We start from the raw sequence: 17,750 nt of genomic DNA, 5'->3' as shown, positions 1-17,750 counted from the left end.
ATACCCTCCAGCCTTTAAGAGACATCATGCAGCCAGGACTCTCGGCTTGTGGCCACACCGTCCTGAACGCGCCCGATCTCGTCAGATCTCGGAAGCTAAACGGGGCAGGGCCTGGTCACTACTTGGATGGTAGATCTCCTGGAAATATCAGGTGCTGCAAGCTTCTTAAGTCTCCTGGGTAACTTCATCGTAGCTCTTAAAACTCTCTGTCTGTCTGGAGGAGATATAATTGAAGTATTGTGCACGTACCCGGCTACTTTCAACACCCTTTGCTGCACTGATATTTTTCCCTCTGTTTTTCTTTTTTTTTTTTTTTTTTTGCTGGCAGTTCCGTCAATACCCGCCAGCCTTTAAGAGATATCATGCAGCCCTGCCTCTCGGCTTGCGGCCACACCGTCCTGAACGCGCTTGATCTCGTCAGATCTCGGAAGCTATACGGGGCAGGACCTGGTCAGTACTTGGATGGGAGACCTCCTGGAAATTCCTGGTGTTGCAAGCGTTTTACGTCTCCTGGGTAACTTTATCGTAGCTCTTCATTCTCTCTTTCTGTCTGGAGGAGATATAATTGAAGAATTGTACACGTACCCGGCTACTGTCAACAGCCTTTGCTGCACTGATATTTTTCCCTCCATATTTTTTTTTTTTTTTTTTTGCTGGAAGTTCCGTCAATACCGTCCAGCCTTTAAAAGACATCATGCAGCCAGGCCTCTTGGCATGCGGACACATTGTCCTGAACGCGTCCGATCTCATCTGATCTCGGAAGCTAAACGGAGCAAGACCTGGTCAGTACTTGGATAGGTGACCTCCTGGAAATACCAGGTGCTGCAAGCTTTTTCGTCTCCAAGGTAACTTCATTGTAGCTCTTAGTACTCTCTTTCTGTCTGGAGGAGATATAATTGAAGTATTGTACACGTACCCGGCTACTTTCAACAACGTTTGCTGCACTGATATTTTTCCCTCCATTTTTCTTTTTTCTTTTGTTTTTTCTGGAAGTTCCGTCAATACCCGCCTACCTTTAAGAGACATCATGCAGCCAGGCCTCTTGACTTGCGGCCACACCGTCCTGAACGCGCCTGATCTCGTCAGATCTAGGAAGCTAAACAGTGCAGGGCCTGGTCAGTACTTGGATGGGTGACCTCCTGGAAATATCAGGTGCTGCAAGGTTTTCATGTCTCCTGGGTAACTTCCTCGTAGCTCTTAATACTCTCTTTCTGTCTGGAGGAGATATAATTGAAGTATTGTACACGTACCCGGCTACTTTCAACAACGTTTGCTGCACAGATATTTTTCCCTCCATTTTTCTTTTTTTTTTTTTTTTTTTTTGCTGGAAGCTCCGTCAATACCCGCCAGCCTTTAAGAGACATCAGGCAGCCCTGCCTCTTGGCTTGCGGCCACACCGTCCTGAACGCGCCCGATCTCGTCAGATCTCGGAAGCTATACGGGGCAGGACCTGGTCAGTACTTGGATGGGAGACCTCCTGGAAATTCCTGGTGCTGCAAGCGTTTTACGTCTCCTGGGTAACTTTATCGTAGCTCTTCATTCTCTGTTTCTGTCTGGAGGAGATATAATTGAAGAATTGTACACGTACCCGGCTACTTTCAACACCCTTTGCTGCACTGATATTTTTACCTCCATTGTTTTTTTTTTTTCTTTTTTTGCTGGAAGTTCCGTCAATACCCTCCACCCTTTAAGAGACATCATGCAGCCAGGAATCTTTGCTTGCGGCCACACCGTCCTGAACGCGCCTGATCTCGTCAGATCTCGGAAGCTAAATGGGGCAGGGCCTGGTCAGTACTTGGATGGGAGACCTCCTGGAAATACCTGGTGCTGCAAGCTTTTTACGTCTCCTGGGTAACTTCATCGTAGCTCTTAATAATCTCTTTCTGTCTGGAGGAGATATAATTGAAGTATTGTACACATACCCGGCTTCTTTCAACACCCTTTGCTGCACTGGTATTTTTCCCATCATTTTTCTTTTTTTTTTTTTGTTGGAAGTTCCGTCAATACCCACCAGTCTTTAAGAGACATCATGCAGCCAGGCCTCTTCGCTTGCGGCCACACCATCCTGAACGCGCCCGATCTCGTCAGATCTCGGAAGCTAAACGGGGCAGGGCCTGGTCAGTACTTGGATAGGTGACCTCCTGGAAATACCAGGTGCTGCAAGCTTTTCACGTCTCCTGGGAAACTTCCTCGTAGCTCTTAATACTCTCTTTCAGTTTGGAGGAGATATAATTGAAGAATTTTACACGTACCCGGCTACTTTCAATACCCTTTGCTGCACTGTTATGTTTCCCTCCATTTTTCTTTTTTTGCAGGAAATTCCGTCAATACCCGCCTGCCATTAAGAGACATCATGCAGCCAGGCCTTTCGACTTGCAGCCACACCGTCCTGAACGCCCCCGATCTCGTCAGATCTCGGAAACTAAACGGGTCAGGGCCTGGTCATTACTTGAATGTGAGACCTCCTGAAAATACCAGGTGCTGCAAGCTTCTTACGTCTCCTGGGTATGTTCATCGTAACTCTTAATACTCTCTTTCTGTCTGGGGGAGATATAATTGAAGAATTGTACAAGTACCCGGCTACTTTCAACACCCTTTGCTGCACTGATATTTTTCCCTCCATTTTTCTTTTTTCTTTTGTTTTTTGCTGGAAGTTACGTAAATACCCGCCAGCCATTAAGAGACATCATGCAGCCAGTCCTTCCGACTTGCAGCCACACCGTCCTGAACGCCCCCGATCTCGTCAGATCTCGGAAACTAAACGGGTCAGGGCCTGGTCAGTACTTGGATGGGTGACCTCCAGGAAATACCACGTGCTGCAAGCTTTTTACATCTCATGGGTAACTTCATTGTAGCTCTTAATACTGTCTTTCTGTCTGGAGGAGATATAATTGAAAAATTGTACACGTACCCGGCTACTTTCAACACCCTTTGCTGCACTGATATTTTTCCCTCCATTTTTCTTTTTTCTTTTTTTTTTGCTGGAAGGTCCGTCAATACCCGCCAGCCTTTTAGAGACATCATGCAGCCAGGCTTCTCAGTTTGCAGCCATACCGTCCTGAACGCGCCCGATCTCGTCAGATCTCGGAAGCCAAATGGTGCAGGGCCTCGTCAGTACTTGGATGGGTGACCTCCTGGAAATACCAGGTGCTGCAAGCTTTTTCGTCTCCTGGGTAACTTCATCGTAGCTCTTAATACTCTCTTTCTGTCTGGAGGAGATATAATTGAAGAATTGTACACGTACCCGGCTACTTTCAACACCCTTTGCTGCACTGATATTTTTCCCGCCATTTTTCTTTTTCTTTTTTATTTTTTCTGGAAGTTCCATCAATATCCGCCAGCCTTTAAGAGACATCATGCAACCAGGCATCTCGGCTTGCGGACACACAGACCTGAACGCGCCCGATCTCGTCAGATCTCGGAAACGAAACGGGGCAGGACCTGGTCAGTACTTGGATGGGAGATCTCCTGGAAATACCAGGTGCTGCCAGCTTTTTACGTCTGCTGGGTAACTTTATCGTAGCTCTTAATACTCTCTTTCAGTCTGGAGGAGATATAATTGAAGAATTGTACACGTACCTGGCTACTTTCAACAGCCTTTGCTGCACTGATATTTTTCCCTCCATATTTTTTTTTTTTTTTTGCTGGAAGTTCCGTCAATACCGTCCAGCCTTTAAAAGACATCATGCAGCCAGGCCTCTTGGCATGCGGACACATTGTCCTGAACGCGCCCGATCTCGTCAGATCTCGGAAGCTAAATGGGACAGGGCCTGGTCAGTACTTGGATGGTAGATCTCCTGGAAATATCAGGTGCTGCCAGCTTTTTACGTCTCCTGGGTAACTTCATCGTAGCTCTTAATATACTCTTTCTGGCTGGAGGAGATATAATTGAAGTATTGTACACTTTGTCTTAGGGACAGTCTGGCTAGCAGTGACTGAGTGGTTGACAGACGACAAGCAACGGAATGTACGTGCTCTGTGATGTCATAGCAGTCAGCTGAGAGAGGCTCGTGATGTCATCGCATCGAAGCTCCCGTTCCACCACATCCCAAAGATGCTCTATTGGGTTGAGATCTGGTGACTGTGGGGGCCAGTTTAGTACAGTGAACTCATTGTCATGTTCAAGAAACCAATTTGAAATGATTCGACCTTTGTGACATGGTGCATTATCCTGCTGGAAGTAGCCATCAGAGGATGGGTACATGGTGGTCATAAAGGGATGGACATGGTCAGAAACAACGGGCCGTGGCATTTAAACGATGCCCAATTGGCACTAAGGGGCCTAAAGTGTGCCAAGAAAACATCCCCCACACCATTACACCACCACCACCAGCCTGCACAGTGGTAACAAGGCATGATGGATCCATGTTCTCATTCTGTTTACGCCAAATTCTGACTCTGAAATCGAGACTCATCAGACCAGGCAACATTTTTCCAGTCTTCAACTGTCCAATTTTGGTGAGCTTGTGCAAATTGTAGCCTCTTTTTCCTATTTGTAGTGGAGATGAGTGGTACCCAGTGGGGTCTTCTGCTGTTGTAGCCCATCCGCCTCAAGGTTGTACGTGTTGTGGCATCACAAATGCTTTGCTGCATACCTCGGTTGTAGCGAGTGGTTATTTCAGTCAAAGTTGCTCTTCTATCAGCTTGAATCGAGTCGGCCCATTCTCCTCTGAGCTCTAGCATCAACAAGGCATTTTCGCCCACAGGACTGCCGCATACTGGATGTTTTTCCCTTTTCACACCATTCTTTGTAAACCCTAGAAATGGTTGTGCGTGAAAATCCCAGTAACTGAGCAGATTGTGAAATACTCAGACCGGCCCGTCTGGCACCAACAACCATGCCACGCTCAAAATTGCTTAAATCACCTTTCATTCCCATTCAGACATTCAGTTTGGAGTTCAGGAGATTGTCTTGACCAGGACCACACCCCTAAATGCATTGAAGCAACTGCCCTGTGATTGGTTGGTTAGATAATTGCATTAATGAGAAATTGAACAGGTGTTCCTAATAATCCTTTAGGTGAGTGTATATGTATGTATGTATGTATGCATGTCCAATTGCTTTGACAATTCAAATGCACTGAATTGAGAGAGAGAGAGAGAGAGAGAGAGAGAGAGAGAGAGAGAGAGAGAGAGAGAGAGAGAGAGAGAGAGAGAGAGTTGTAGTCCAGACCACTGCAAAATTCCTGCTGAAGTGATCTGGATCACCACACAATGGCCCAAGGACCACTGCAAACTTGGATTTCAATGTATTTGTGTAATCTGTGTTGCAATAGCACCTACCATGTTCCTTTGTGGTGATCTGGTTAATTCTGATCTGGGAAAACCACAATCCTGCAGGTTTAATAAGTCTCTCTACACATCAGTCCCTGAGTACCTTCAACCAATGGTCATTTTGACCAATTAAGCCCAAGATTTGAGTCAATTAAGTTGTCAAGGACTACCCAGTGAAGACGTGAACTCACGACTAGGTCACACTGTGAGCTCACCAGAGCAGACATTACACTGAGCTCACTGTGAGCTCACTTAGCGCTTTTCCAGCGACATGGTGCCGGTGCTGGAGCCGGAGCTGCTGCTCGGCCTGGGATCCAGCTGATCTTTTTTGAACCGGCCCGCTTTTCCACCGGTTTTGACGTCACTGGATGTGGGCGTTCCCAAGCATGGAGTAGAAGTGGAGAAACACAGCAATAGTAATCAGCACCGAGGCGACTGCGTCTTTAAACCCCATTTAACATCACAATCAAACTCATTCCGCATCTATGGCAAATCATAACCCTAATGTTACAAATGTTCCCTAAACACCTATTTTGCAGGATCAATAAAAAATTATTAGGATTTTTTAAACTTTTACTGACACACATAGTTAATAGCAATGTGTTATAACTTTACCGAAAATAATAATCTGTATATCTTTAATTGTTTAGACGTTATTAAGATATAATGCATCTTTCACATAGGGAACATTTGTAACATGTTAGGAAAAACAAACAAATGATTTGAAAATATTCATAATTACAGCATACAATTTGTCAGGCTTCATAACAATGGTATTTATAACATACTCTGTAAAAATCAAGCAAATAGCATTTGTGGTTCACGAGAAAATATGTATATATAATCAAAGCTATCAGACTATAGCAGCCGGTGTATGAAGACACATACGATTATACAGCATTATTTGGCAGCTTCGCAAGACCTAATTTTAAACGTTGTTGGTAAGTTAGATAATTAGTGGGGACCCGCTATTTGCAGTTCTTCCCCTCCATAATTGCTAAAATAAAGTTTTACTGACATTATTTTGTCTTCTGTTTTCAGTGCTTTTCTTATTGTGGGGGAACAGGGGAGGGGAGGGGGGAGTACCGGTAGTTCTTCCCGGGTCGGGGGGTCGGACCCCCTGAATGCGTCTTTGATAAGAAAAACTGACCCGACGCCATGGAGTCAAGATCGCTCCGGTGCAGTTCTGCCCCCTAGAGCAGTGTGTGTTAGCGGTTGGGGAGGTAGCAGGGTGTGAAAATATCAAGTCTGCTGCCATTGTTATCTTCTTAAAAACCACTGATCTGCTCAATCAGCTAGTGGCTAATGGCACAGTGTTAGACGACACTTTCACCCCGGTGTTGCCGCTCGCTGCTCCTGCCCGGAAGGTAACGCTGTCTAACGTCCCTCCGTTCATCCGCACCGGCTCGGGCAGCTGATGTCCGGCATTAAGAGGGTCCCGCTGGGCTGCAAAGCCCCGCAACTGAAACACGTCGTGTCCTTCCGAAGGCAGCTGTATATGATCCTCAATAACATCAATGAGGATCTTAATGTCTCCGAAGTTGGATCTCTCTTGCTGCCACCACCACGAAGATTGCTCTTTAGTAATGTTGGAAAGTCAAAGACAGCAACCGTCAGGGTTCTTGCATATGACGTATTCGTGCTGCACCTCTCTGCAAGGATCCAGGACAGTTTGTCAATGTAAACTCCAGTGCCTGGGAATATTTCCACCTAAAAGACAATGGTAAATAAAAAACAAGTTTATCCCCAAACTATTCTTATATTGTGTTAAGTGGAATACATTATCAGTAAGGCTGTGATTTTGTTACAGAAATGTGTTATTAAAGACCACAGTATGTCTCAATTCTAAGTTTATTAATTTACAGACATAATAAAGTCAGTGAATCTGTGACACCCATAATTCAATTACATTCTTATTATCAACTATAACTATGAATATAACTGATAATGTAGCATCATTAGATTGTTTACAACCAATATTTGTTTTCAATATATATATTTTTACCTTGTCTTTGTAATATTGTAGACCAAGAGTGTTATACCTGTTTTGGTGATTCTTTGTCAGATTCAGAACAATTTGCTGTGGGGCTGTCAGAACCACTTGATGGTGACACACTTTTGTCTTCATTGCTGATAAATGTGGCTTTTGTTACAATTTTTTTCAGATTGTCCAAAAGGTCTGGAATCTCTGGAGAAAAAATCTTAGTATTAAATGATAATCATTTCTAGTAATATATTTAATACAAAGTGAAAACAAAACCATCAATGCCTGCAATTATACTTGAGAGACTTGCTCTATGTTATTGGCAAACTGACCTTTTTGTGGGTCATTAACATTAGCTACAAAAAAATAAAAGAGATAAAATACAAGAATTACCAGGTCTAATGTAATGCATATAGTCATTAATGTAGGATTATGAAGTTATGTTGAAAAACTTTATTTAATAATCAGTATTATTAAACTATTAGACAGTGCACATTAAGAGTCTGTATTGTGGTTCTAGATTACTTCAGTATGATCAACTATAATACATTACTCTGGAATCTAAATTACTGAAGAATAACATTTATCAAGGTAAGGAATTATTTGCTATAAATAAAAAAACTTACCATCAACCATACGGTTTCGAAGACATTGGTTTTCATTTTTAAGTCTTGTGTTTTCCTTTTCGAGCTGCTTAACGTTTTGCTGTAGCTCAACTTCACTGGACTCTTTAAATGTCTGTAGAATATGACGGGATCTAATTCTTGAAGCTCCATCGGTTTTCTTTCTTATTTTGTGCTGTATTCAGAGAGGAAAAGAGTTTAAAATGAAAAAATATATATATATGAATATGATTAAAGAAAAACAATCCTGCAATACATTTATTTAATATTTGCAGTAATTATCTCACCGGTAACTGTGGTTCATCAAGGTCACTATCATCTGAAATTTGAAGTTTTTTGTTTGGTTTAGGTACTCTCTTCATTTTAGGACAGGGCATTTTTGTTAGGTCATTAAGTTTTCTTCTTAGTTCGCCTTCTTTTCCTAAAATAAAAATAAAATAAATAAAACCCTGCATTATGTCCACAGATATTTGGGGATTATATTTATTTGTCATAAAAATACTGTGCTTTGACCATACAAATTAAGATGAACAGCCAACACTGAATCAAAACTGAAGTTAAATTATATCTGGTTTAATTTATTTTGTGATTTGGGGGATTTTATTGTAAAGCACAACACACAATAAATCGTTCTTACAAATGCCAGTCAAGTATGACGAGTTTTTAGCGCCCTCACCACCACCTACCATGTTATAAGAGTATGTTAGAAGTACAACACATTAATAACTTAAACATTCATTTCAAATATACTGTGATTGTATATATCAAATAGCATGTAAAGACTTTAATGTTTTTTTTTTTAATAAACATTGTTACCAGTCATAATGATCTGCGCTTCATGGACAGGCCATCCACCTTTTGGAGGTTTGTTCGTGTCTCTCCACTCTGCTCTGAAGTTTCGAGTCGTCTCTTCGTCATCATCAGCAATGCTGAATAAATCAAAATTGCGAAAGCAAGCAGTGGGAATCACGCTGTAAGAGTCTTTGTCGACCCCGCTTTCCCACTTCACCAACGCGTGCATCACCGCCATACTACCTTCACCTTCTCGTCCGTTTTTTCTGCGCCTTTTTCCCCCGACAAGTCACGGCACAAAAAACAGTCCCGCTCTGCATTCTGGTACTTGGCGTTCTTAATAACACCAACAGGGTGTAATCGCATAGACCACTCGAGTATAAAGTACTACATATCCCATCTGTTACAGTTTTTTTTCTTCTTCTGAAACTGCAAGCGCACTACATAAAGTTTGGCAAATGAAGAAATTTGGATGATGAGTTTACAATCTTATAAACAGTATTTATGTAAACCTAGATATGCAATTCCAAAAAGAACAGCATCGAGATGGTGAAACAGGATACAAAAATAATAATACAATGTTTATACTTTTTGTATTTTAAATACAGTATGTAATTATTGCCTTTTGATTTACATTTACAGAAAAAGAACGGCGGCAAACGTGGACTACCCAACAAGAAGCAACAAAGTTACTAAAATATCAGATTCTCAGGTAAGCTTCATGCAGCCATACATGTATAATTATAAAATCAATCCAAAAAATAGACCTTGTTTACCCTACAACTGATTTGAGTGTTAATTCTATTTAAGATATAAAAAAATATTTTATTTTCTGAACTAATAATCTGTGAACATTCTATTATCTCTATAATTTTAATTAATACATTTATTTTATTATTGGTGGAACATTATATTTTTCAGCTCAGATGATTTCACGTACCATCAATTTTTCTTTTAATAAATGTGCAAAAACAAATCAGATGGATAGACCCCTACATATGAACATTAAGTTAAAGGCCTAGAGTGAGTGTTCTTCACTTCCAGTCATGGCGGGCCACAATCCAGCTCTTTGTAACTCATCAACAACCAAAGACCTGGGAAAAGGGTTAAATGGCTTCAGTTAAGCCAATTAGGTAATTAAGAGCTCAACTGGAAAAAAAACAGCAGGCATAGGGGTACTTTAGGACCACAGTCACTGATATAACCTACAATGTTGTTGTAATGAAAATCAGCAGACAGTGGGCCTCCTCCAGGACTAAGGTTGAGAAGCACTGGTCTTGAAGACCACAATAACAATCGACCTCAAGGGCTAGGGATATTCGAGGTGATGCTAAACCAGTCCTGAATGTTTAAATATAATGTTATTTTCTTGTAGTGTGCCGTTGCTGTTAATGCAACCAGTTATATTGAGCCATCAAATACAGAAGCTGACGAAAGACATCAACATGTAAATTTAGTTGTAAATTTAAAGTGTGTGTGAAAAGTATTTTGTATATGGAGATTAACCCATAGTTTCACAGATAAATTGTGGACCAGTGATATTCAGGATCTTCAAAACAAGTCCTGAATGCTCAAACTTAACACTTCTTTTTTTAGAGTGTCGTTGCTGTCAATCCAGCCAGTGATGTGGAGCCATCAGATACAGAAGCTGATGAAAAACAACATGTAAATTTCCTAAATTAATATGGTGCATCAAAATACTTATTTAGCACTTTCAACTGTTTCTTTGTGATTCCTAAAATTACTTTACAGGCTGGGGCTGGGGGAAGACACTGCGCCCGCCTGGAGAAGCCTGTACAAGCCCCCCTCAATAAGAGAGCTGGCAATCTGCAGTGGAGGGTGTTACACACCATTATTGCTGTCAATTCTTTTATTACTGTTCTTAACCCTGCTGTGTCCGACGCCTGCCCATTCTGTGCTCAGAGAGAGACCGTGTTTCACTGTTTCAGCACTTGCTCTCGGTTGTCACCCATTTTTAGTCTTTTAACTCGTCTTTTTACTGATCTTAACCTGATTTTTAACACAAAGGTTTTTATTTTAGGGGCGCGATACACCAGAAAGACCAAACATGTGGACCAGCTGGTAAACTTCTTGCTGGGCCAGGCTAAAATGGCCGTCTATAAGACTAGGAAGAACAGAGTGTGTGGGGAGGGCAGTGAGGATGCAGTGAGAGTGTTTGCCATGCTGGTCAAGTGCAGAGTCAGACTAGAGTTTAACTATTACAGGCTGATGAATGATTTGGAGAGTTTTGAACAGGTCTGGTGTATTAATGATGCTCTTTGTGAATTGTATGACGGGGAGTTGGTTTTTATTATGTAATTCATTTATAGGGTTTAGTATTTGATGGTTGTTTTGTTGTGTGTATTGGGTTGCTTTCTTTAAAAGTGTACAGATCAGTGGCGGAGTTAATGCTTGTTGGGGGGAGACAAACAAAGGGGAACACTATTTTTTATTTATTTATTTATTTTCTTTTGTATGAATTATTGCGTGTTGCAAACAGGCAATGAAGTCTGATAAAAGTCAAAAAGTCTCTCTCTCTCTCACACACACACACACAGCCAGCAAGACACACAGAGCCAGCCAGCTCAGCGATGACATCACAAACATCTCTCTCAGGTGACTCCTATGACATCACAGAGCACGTACATTCCGTTGCTTGCCGTCTGTCAACCACTCAGTCACTGCCAGCCAGACTGGCTGGCTGACTGGATGGTGGGGCTGCTTGCTGCTGCTGCGTACCTTAGCAAGCTTATTTGCTTGACCGGCCTTCCTCCTCCGCCCACATGCCCACCTATGTCCGATCTGCTGTTCACCTGGATCACAGCTCCGCCCCAACAAGGCAGAGCCTCCCAAGAATGGTACAAACTCACCCACGATCCCCTCCACGGAAAGCTATAGCAAAAGGCAAAAGCATTATACGTAATGAAGAGGAACCCGAGTCCAAGACGCATCCGACCAGCCATACATATTTGTGTGTATTAAAGATCACATTTTATTACATTTAGATTTTCTGTACTTTATTACATCTTTTTGTGATTTTTAAATGTATTGTTTCTTTTCCTTATATATGTATGTATGTATGTATGTATGTGTGTGTGTGTCTGTGTGAGTGTATGTGTTTGTGTGTCTCTGTGTGAAAGTGAGTGTGTGTGTGTCTGTCTCTGTGTTTGTGTGTCTGTCTCTGTGTGAAAGTGAGTGTGTGTGCGTGTGTCTGTCTGTGAAAGTGTGTGTGTGTGTGTGGGTGTGACAGTGTGTATGAGTGTCTGTCTGTCATGTAACTCGCACATCTGTGAGGGCACCATTTTTGCAGAAAGAGATGTACACATTTTGGAGCAACATATGCTGCCATCCAGACATCGTCTTTTCCAGGGACATCCCTGCATTTTTCAGCAGGATAACGCCAAACCACATTCTGCCCAGATTACAAGCGCATGGTTGCGTAGGCAGAGAGTGCGGGTGCTAGCATGGCCTGCCTGCAGTCCTGACCTGTCTCCGAATTGAGAATGTGTGGCGCACTATGAAGTGCAAATTAAGACAACGAAGGCCCTGTGCAGTTGCGCAGCTGAGGAAATGCATAATGGATGAATGGGGGGAAATCCCACTTGCTAAACTTAACCAAGTGGTGTCTTCAGTGCCCAAGTGCTTAATAAGTGTTATTAAAAGAAAAGGTGATGTTACATAGTGGTAAACAGTCGACTGTCCCAACTTTCTTGGTTTCTTTTCACTGCTAATGAGATGCTGTAGAGTGAGTTAGTTATATTGCTTTCAGGAGCTCTAATCGTATTGATGAGTTCATGCAGCATTTGTAATTGAATTTCAAAAAGAAATCCTTGCTGTCTGGCCTGTGTGTATGAGATGTACTCTGTCAATCTTTGGCTAACAACTGAAACATTGGTAGAACAGAAATGGCAACATAAAAAAGAAAAGTACATTTTAAAAGAGCACATTAAATAGGATGAATATACAGTTTTTTACAATCACTTTGTCACTAATTTCAGAACCTTGATGTCATTTTTCAAAACTCTAGACACAAAACTCAAAACGGTCATCACTTGTAACACAGGCTGTCCAATGTTCAAAACATTGCATTGTGCATTCATATCTTTAAAGAAACCTTGCACTTGCAGACTTGTTGGTTCAAATAATTCATTTATCATGAAATACCATAGTAACATTTATTTAGATCACCCACACAGAAGATACCGATAGTTTCACTGTGTAGTTGTTCGTACAATCATTAAATATTGTAGTACAAAATATGTGATACATGTTTCATTATGGTACTACACATAAATACATCACTGTAAAAGGACTAGTAGAGAGAATACTACAGACACAGTGGAATCATTGAACAAAATCTGAAATGTATTGATGCAATACAATCAAATCACACCATAGGTTTCTTTGAAGCCATGCAACAATAATTAGCTACAAAAAAGAACTAAACTACAGTAAAATGTCAACTGCAGTGTTCCTCACCTGGCTTAGTGTAAAACAAAGGATTGATTACTGTACTTCTGAATTTCCATCAGCCCTGTGTTCAGGTTCAGGTTCTCACAACCATTTTTCACAAGAGGCATCTTGAAACTGAACATACCTGAACATACTCAGTCATCAGCTGCTTCACTCTGTCTGCATTTCTTTCAAAAGGCACACTATACTCTGTGCTACACATTGGTATGCAGTATACAGTCATTTGACAGTTGAGAGTAGCCTAATGTTTAGTGCATGCTGAAGACTTGCCGCTTCTCAGTACGGAAATTTCTGATGATTGAGGCCACAGTTGATCCTGAGTTGATTCTGAGGTTTGATTGAATCATTGTAGCTGCCTCAGTCATGGTCATGCCATGATTTACAACATGCTCTACAACTATTTCTCGGATTTCACTGGACACTATTTGCTGTTGCTGCCGCTGTCTGGTCCGTGGCCTTGTCCTCTACCACGTTCCCCCAACACCTCTCAAATGAGGCCCATGGCTGCCTCTCTGGTGAGGCCTAAGCCCTCCTCTATGACGAGGCCCACGACCACCTCTCAGAAGGGGTGCATGTCCCCTTCCATTCCTTTGACCACCACGTCTTCCTCCTCCCACTGCTTGACCTCTATTGTGACCTGGATGACTTGCCGGCTCCATGTTATCACTGTGTTGCTGGGGTGGATAGCACTCATTTCACTCGATACTCGTACCACAATGTGAAATCAATCATCAATAACCAGTTGGCAGTATTGGAAAAGCAATTACAAGGGCCTGCATACATACAGTAATGTCAAATCTGATGTGGAAGAACAATCATCTTCAACCAGGTTGGAGCGTTAGTTGCAATGCCTTTAATACACGCAGCGTGGAGAGGAACAGTGACTCAAGTAGATCCCAAAGTCGCTCTGCCTTCATTTTAACAGTCAGAGCTTTTATACACAAAAATCAAAGAGCTGGTTATAATCAGAAAGTCATTACTATGTTATCTTAAAAGTTAGCTAAGCAGAATTTATATCATTATAGGACAGAGTTCATAGATCAACACATGGATTAGGGAGCAGGCACTTCAATCATACTGTTTGACATTGTCTCCAAGATTCTCATCGTAAATAACAAACAGAAATCAAACTACCTTCTGGCCTGACCTTCTAGCTTGACCTTATCTTTCTTAAGTATACAAGAGAGAAAAACAGGTATTAGAGAAAGAATTTCTAACTTTCCTTCCACACTGCAAACATGGTGTGGAAAAGTGCTACATGATGATGAATGATGATGAAATATTACATCCATAGATAATGTAGTCCAACTGGTTCATGCTCCTCGTTTATTGATGTCAATGGATCTCATTATCCTGAAACTTTCATGATCGAAACATGGAATATTGTTTGTCAGTTTCCATAAAATTATGCATTAAGAGTAATGCAACAGTCACTTATCATTTTGAGCAGCTGTATCAATTGATAGTTAGATCTTTGTAATGAAATGAATAGACAGTGATCTCAGATGTAATGTGTGAATTGCATTTTGAAATGGTAATACTTTGATGTTAAGTTGTGTCATTTTAGTTCAATGAACAAATGATCTGAGGTTGATGTGTATTGTATCCAAGCAATTGTAAAAAAGTGTTAGAGTTTTGAAAAATGTGCATTTTGATCATCGGGTGTGAGTTTAGTGTCTAGAGTTTTGAAAAATGACATCAAGGTTCTGAAATGAGTGCCAAAGTGATTGTAAAAAAGTGTAATATCAGGGGACAGTGGCTATTAGTGATCTGGCCTTCCGTGGCCTCTGTATTAATGTAACAGGTCACATTGTATGTGTACACTTATACTTGATAGTATAATATAGTACAAGTAAAAAACATACATAGGTATCATAGAAGTATTTTGCAGAAATGATTATGGATAGTTATCAAAATGGAGAGGAAATGCTAAATCCAGTCTCCCCAGGCTGAGCTTCTATTGCTGCACCTGCTGGCCCCACTATATGGATAGAGCCACACCAAGTACAAGAGTCTCCCCATTGCTATTTATATCTCCCTATCCAGTCTTCTATAGGTGTCAGGGTGGGGTGCCTATTCCCCTGCATGCTTTGAAACCTATAGCACCTGGGACGCACACTTGGGATCCGGTTCCTCTGCCCCTCACATACACATGAGGAATCCCAGGTGCTCAATACGTCATACTGTCTCTTTCATCTCATGTGTAAACTATGGACAAATACATGACTAAACGTGTTTAGTTGCTTTTCCCAGAATGCTTTGCGATATGCAAATAACGGGGACTATGATTGGCTCCCTGACATTACCCACACTGCGACTGATGCTACCCATTTCACTACCCAACAAAGACCCATAATATGCGTGTGTCTGTCTGTCTGTCTGTCAAAGTATGTGTGTGTGTTTCTGTGTGTGTCTGTGTCTGTCTGTCTGTGTGTGAAAGTGTGTGTGTGTCTGTCTGTCTGTCTGTCATGTAACTTGCACATCTGTGAGGGCACCACTAATGCAGAAAGAGATGTACACATATTGTTTATTTTCCATATATATGTATGTATGTATGTATGCATGTCCAATTGCTTTGACAATACAAATGAATTGAATTGAGAGGGAGAGAGAGAGAGTAAGAGAGAGAGAGAGAGACAGACAGACAGACAGACAGAGACACACACACACACACACACACACACACACAGAGAGCCAGCCAGCCAGCTCAGCGATGACATGACGAGCCTCTCTCAGCTTACTGCTATGACATCACAGAGCACGTACATTCCGTTTAACAAATCGTTAAACAAAAAAGGTTATAAACACATTGACTACAATACCGGTTAGTAAGACGAAGGTGAGTCTCTCGTTAGTATTATTAGTCAGACATTAAATAACTACGCAGGTTAGTATTTATGTCAGGTAACTTCTCGTTATATATATATCAGTCTCATTTACGTTTAGGTGCCGAGAAAGATCCTATTTGTTACCACAATTTCCCTTAACTGATTATTATTCAATGATTAAGGATAGGCAGGGCCACCAATAATCTAATGTCTATTAACTTGTGTCAATTTCAGACTAAACAGTTAAACAGGAATGAGAAGATATTTCTCGGCGTTGACAGATTTTATTTCTAAAATTATCAACAAAACAGTTTAATGCAACTCACATTTATATTTAAGAAAACTAAATGATATTACACATTCTAGAGTTATGAATCACAGATTAACATTTCTAATTGATTTCTCAAATGTCATGAATCACAAACTCCAAACTGTTAAACTTATGTGAACTTCGTCGCAGAGAGGCCTGTCTGGCTTCGGGCTCAGATAACAGCACACGGCACGAGGTCCGTGTGGTTTGGAACAAAGGCAGTCCGGTTCGGCTTTGTCCAAGAACTTCCACTCAGTCGATGCACCTGGAAGTTGGGGTTTCGCGAATGTAGAGTCTTTTCCAAACAGATTTTCCATTGGTTTGAAGGCTCCAAGGTTGTGCACAAAATCTTCTTTGTAAGCATGGTTCCACCGTAGTTACTTGAAGACGAAGTCTTTGAGGAAAGCAGGGCCCTGTTTGTTCCAAGGGTCAAGTTTCTTAAGACTCAAATAGCTATTTAAGTGACTGACACTTTCGTATTCAGTCGACTTAGTCAATTGTCCAGCTGTAAAACTCCACTGATCAGGTGGGTCTGTGAAGTTATTTATTTAATAAAGTCCTTTAAAAGAATTCTTCGTACGGCTCAATCTCCTTCTCCCAGTTTAACTCTTCTGTTGCCGGCAAAGACTTGGTTGGTTTCTGATTCCGGTTCTGGCAACAGAGCTACAGGTTGAGCTGTGGCAGCGAGTTTCTGGTTCAGGTGAGAGAGAGAGAGAGAGAAAGACTGTCCGCTGTTCCTTATAGTCTGTCAGATCAGTAGGTGATTGGTCCCTGAGTTCTTGAGATTGGATTTCAGTTTCAGCCCCCAGTGTCCTATTGGAGGGAGGCTTTATTTATGACTGATGTCAATCCATGCCATCTTTTGGAAATGTCGGTTGGCCTGGGTTCGTAGCTCTATGTCGGGATTTCGGCTCTCATCCACTTCAAAGAGTTTTTATCACCTACAGGCCCCTTTCTCCAGACATCTCATAGCAGAATTCCAAACTATTTGGCCTCTTCTCGGTGCCATCCTCCCCAAAACTGTCACTTTGATGCAAACCAGTTCCAAGCTGATGAGCTAAGGAAATCTGATAACTTTGGGAGGGGAGAGGTCTTCTTTAGATCAGTGCTTCAGCTCAGAGCCCAAATGCTCTTATCCAAATACACCCAACATAACGCTACATATGTATGTATGTATGTATATATGTGTAGAAGGAAAATTAGAAATTATTTTCTTACACCTGTTTTTCTCTCTTGTATACTTAAGAAAGATACGGTCAAGCTAGAAGGTCAGCCCAGAAGATAGTTTGATTTCTGTTTGTTATTTACGATGAGAACCTTGGAGACAATGTCAAACGGTATGACCTACGTGCCTGTTCCCTAAAACCATGTGTTGACCTATGAACTCTGTTCTATAATGATATATGTTCTGCTTAGTTAGCCTTTAAGATAACATAGTAATGACTTTCTAGCATGTATGGATGGAT

At 41.5% G+C, this 17,750-nt stretch overlaps 3 non-coding genes and 10 pseudogenes across 3 annotated transcripts; 12 read left to right on the top strand and 1 right to left on the bottom strand.

The window, feature by feature from the left end:
- Positions 1-44: 44 nt before the first annotated feature.
- On the top strand, positions 45-163 carry LOC136727202 (uncharacterized; annotated as a pseudogene).
- A 217-nt stretch (positions 164-380) lies between these two features.
- On the top strand, positions 381-499 carry LOC136727355 (uncharacterized; annotated as a pseudogene).
- A 213-nt stretch (positions 500-712) lies between these two features.
- Positions 713-831, top strand: LOC136726713 (uncharacterized; annotated as a pseudogene).
- Positions 832-1,045: 214 nt separating this feature from the next.
- LOC136727375 (uncharacterized) lies at positions 1,046-1,164 on the top strand (annotated as a pseudogene).
- Positions 1,165-1,383: 219 nt separating this feature from the next.
- On the top strand, positions 1,384-1,502 carry LOC136727059 (uncharacterized; annotated as a pseudogene).
- Positions 1,503-1,717: 215 nt separating this feature from the next.
- LOC136726927 (5S ribosomal RNA) lies at positions 1,718-1,836 on the top strand. Its single transcript, XR_010808303.1, has one exon. It is a non-coding gene; the product is annotated as a 5S ribosomal RNA (ribosomal RNA).
- Positions 1,837-2,047: 211 nt separating this feature from the next.
- On the top strand, positions 2,048-2,166 carry LOC136726537 (5S ribosomal RNA). The gene has a single exon (XR_010808211.1). It is a non-coding gene; the product is annotated as a 5S ribosomal RNA (ribosomal RNA).
- A 205-nt stretch (positions 2,167-2,371) lies between these two features.
- Positions 2,372-2,490, top strand: LOC136726678 (uncharacterized; annotated as a pseudogene).
- A 216-nt stretch (positions 2,491-2,706) lies between these two features.
- Positions 2,707-2,825, top strand: LOC136727391 (uncharacterized; annotated as a pseudogene).
- Positions 2,826-3,040: 215 nt separating this feature from the next.
- On the top strand, positions 3,041-3,159 carry LOC136727260 (uncharacterized; annotated as a pseudogene).
- Positions 3,160-3,374: 215 nt separating this feature from the next.
- LOC136726783 (uncharacterized) lies at positions 3,375-3,493 on the top strand (annotated as a pseudogene).
- A 210-nt stretch (positions 3,494-3,703) lies between these two features.
- On the top strand, positions 3,704-3,822 carry LOC136726741 (uncharacterized; annotated as a pseudogene).
- Positions 3,823-11,500: 7,678 nt separating this feature from the next.
- On the bottom strand, positions 11,501-11,615 carry LOC136726882 (U5 spliceosomal RNA). The gene has a single exon (XR_010808262.1). It is a non-coding gene; the product is annotated as a U5 spliceosomal RNA (small nuclear RNA).
- Between the last annotated feature and the right edge of the window lie 6,135 nt (positions 11,616-17,750).

Source organism: Amia ocellicauda, unplaced genomic scaffold (assembly GCF_036373705.1).
Source record: "Amia ocellicauda isolate fAmiCal2 unplaced genomic scaffold, fAmiCal2.hap1 HAP1_SCAFFOLD_26, whole genome shotgun sequence".
Lineage (NCBI taxonomy): Eukaryota > Metazoa > Chordata > Actinopteri > Amiiformes > Amiidae > Amia > Amia ocellicauda.
The sequence above is the reverse complement of the archived record's forward strand: the minus strand, read 5'-3'. Positions and strand labels throughout refer to the sequence as shown.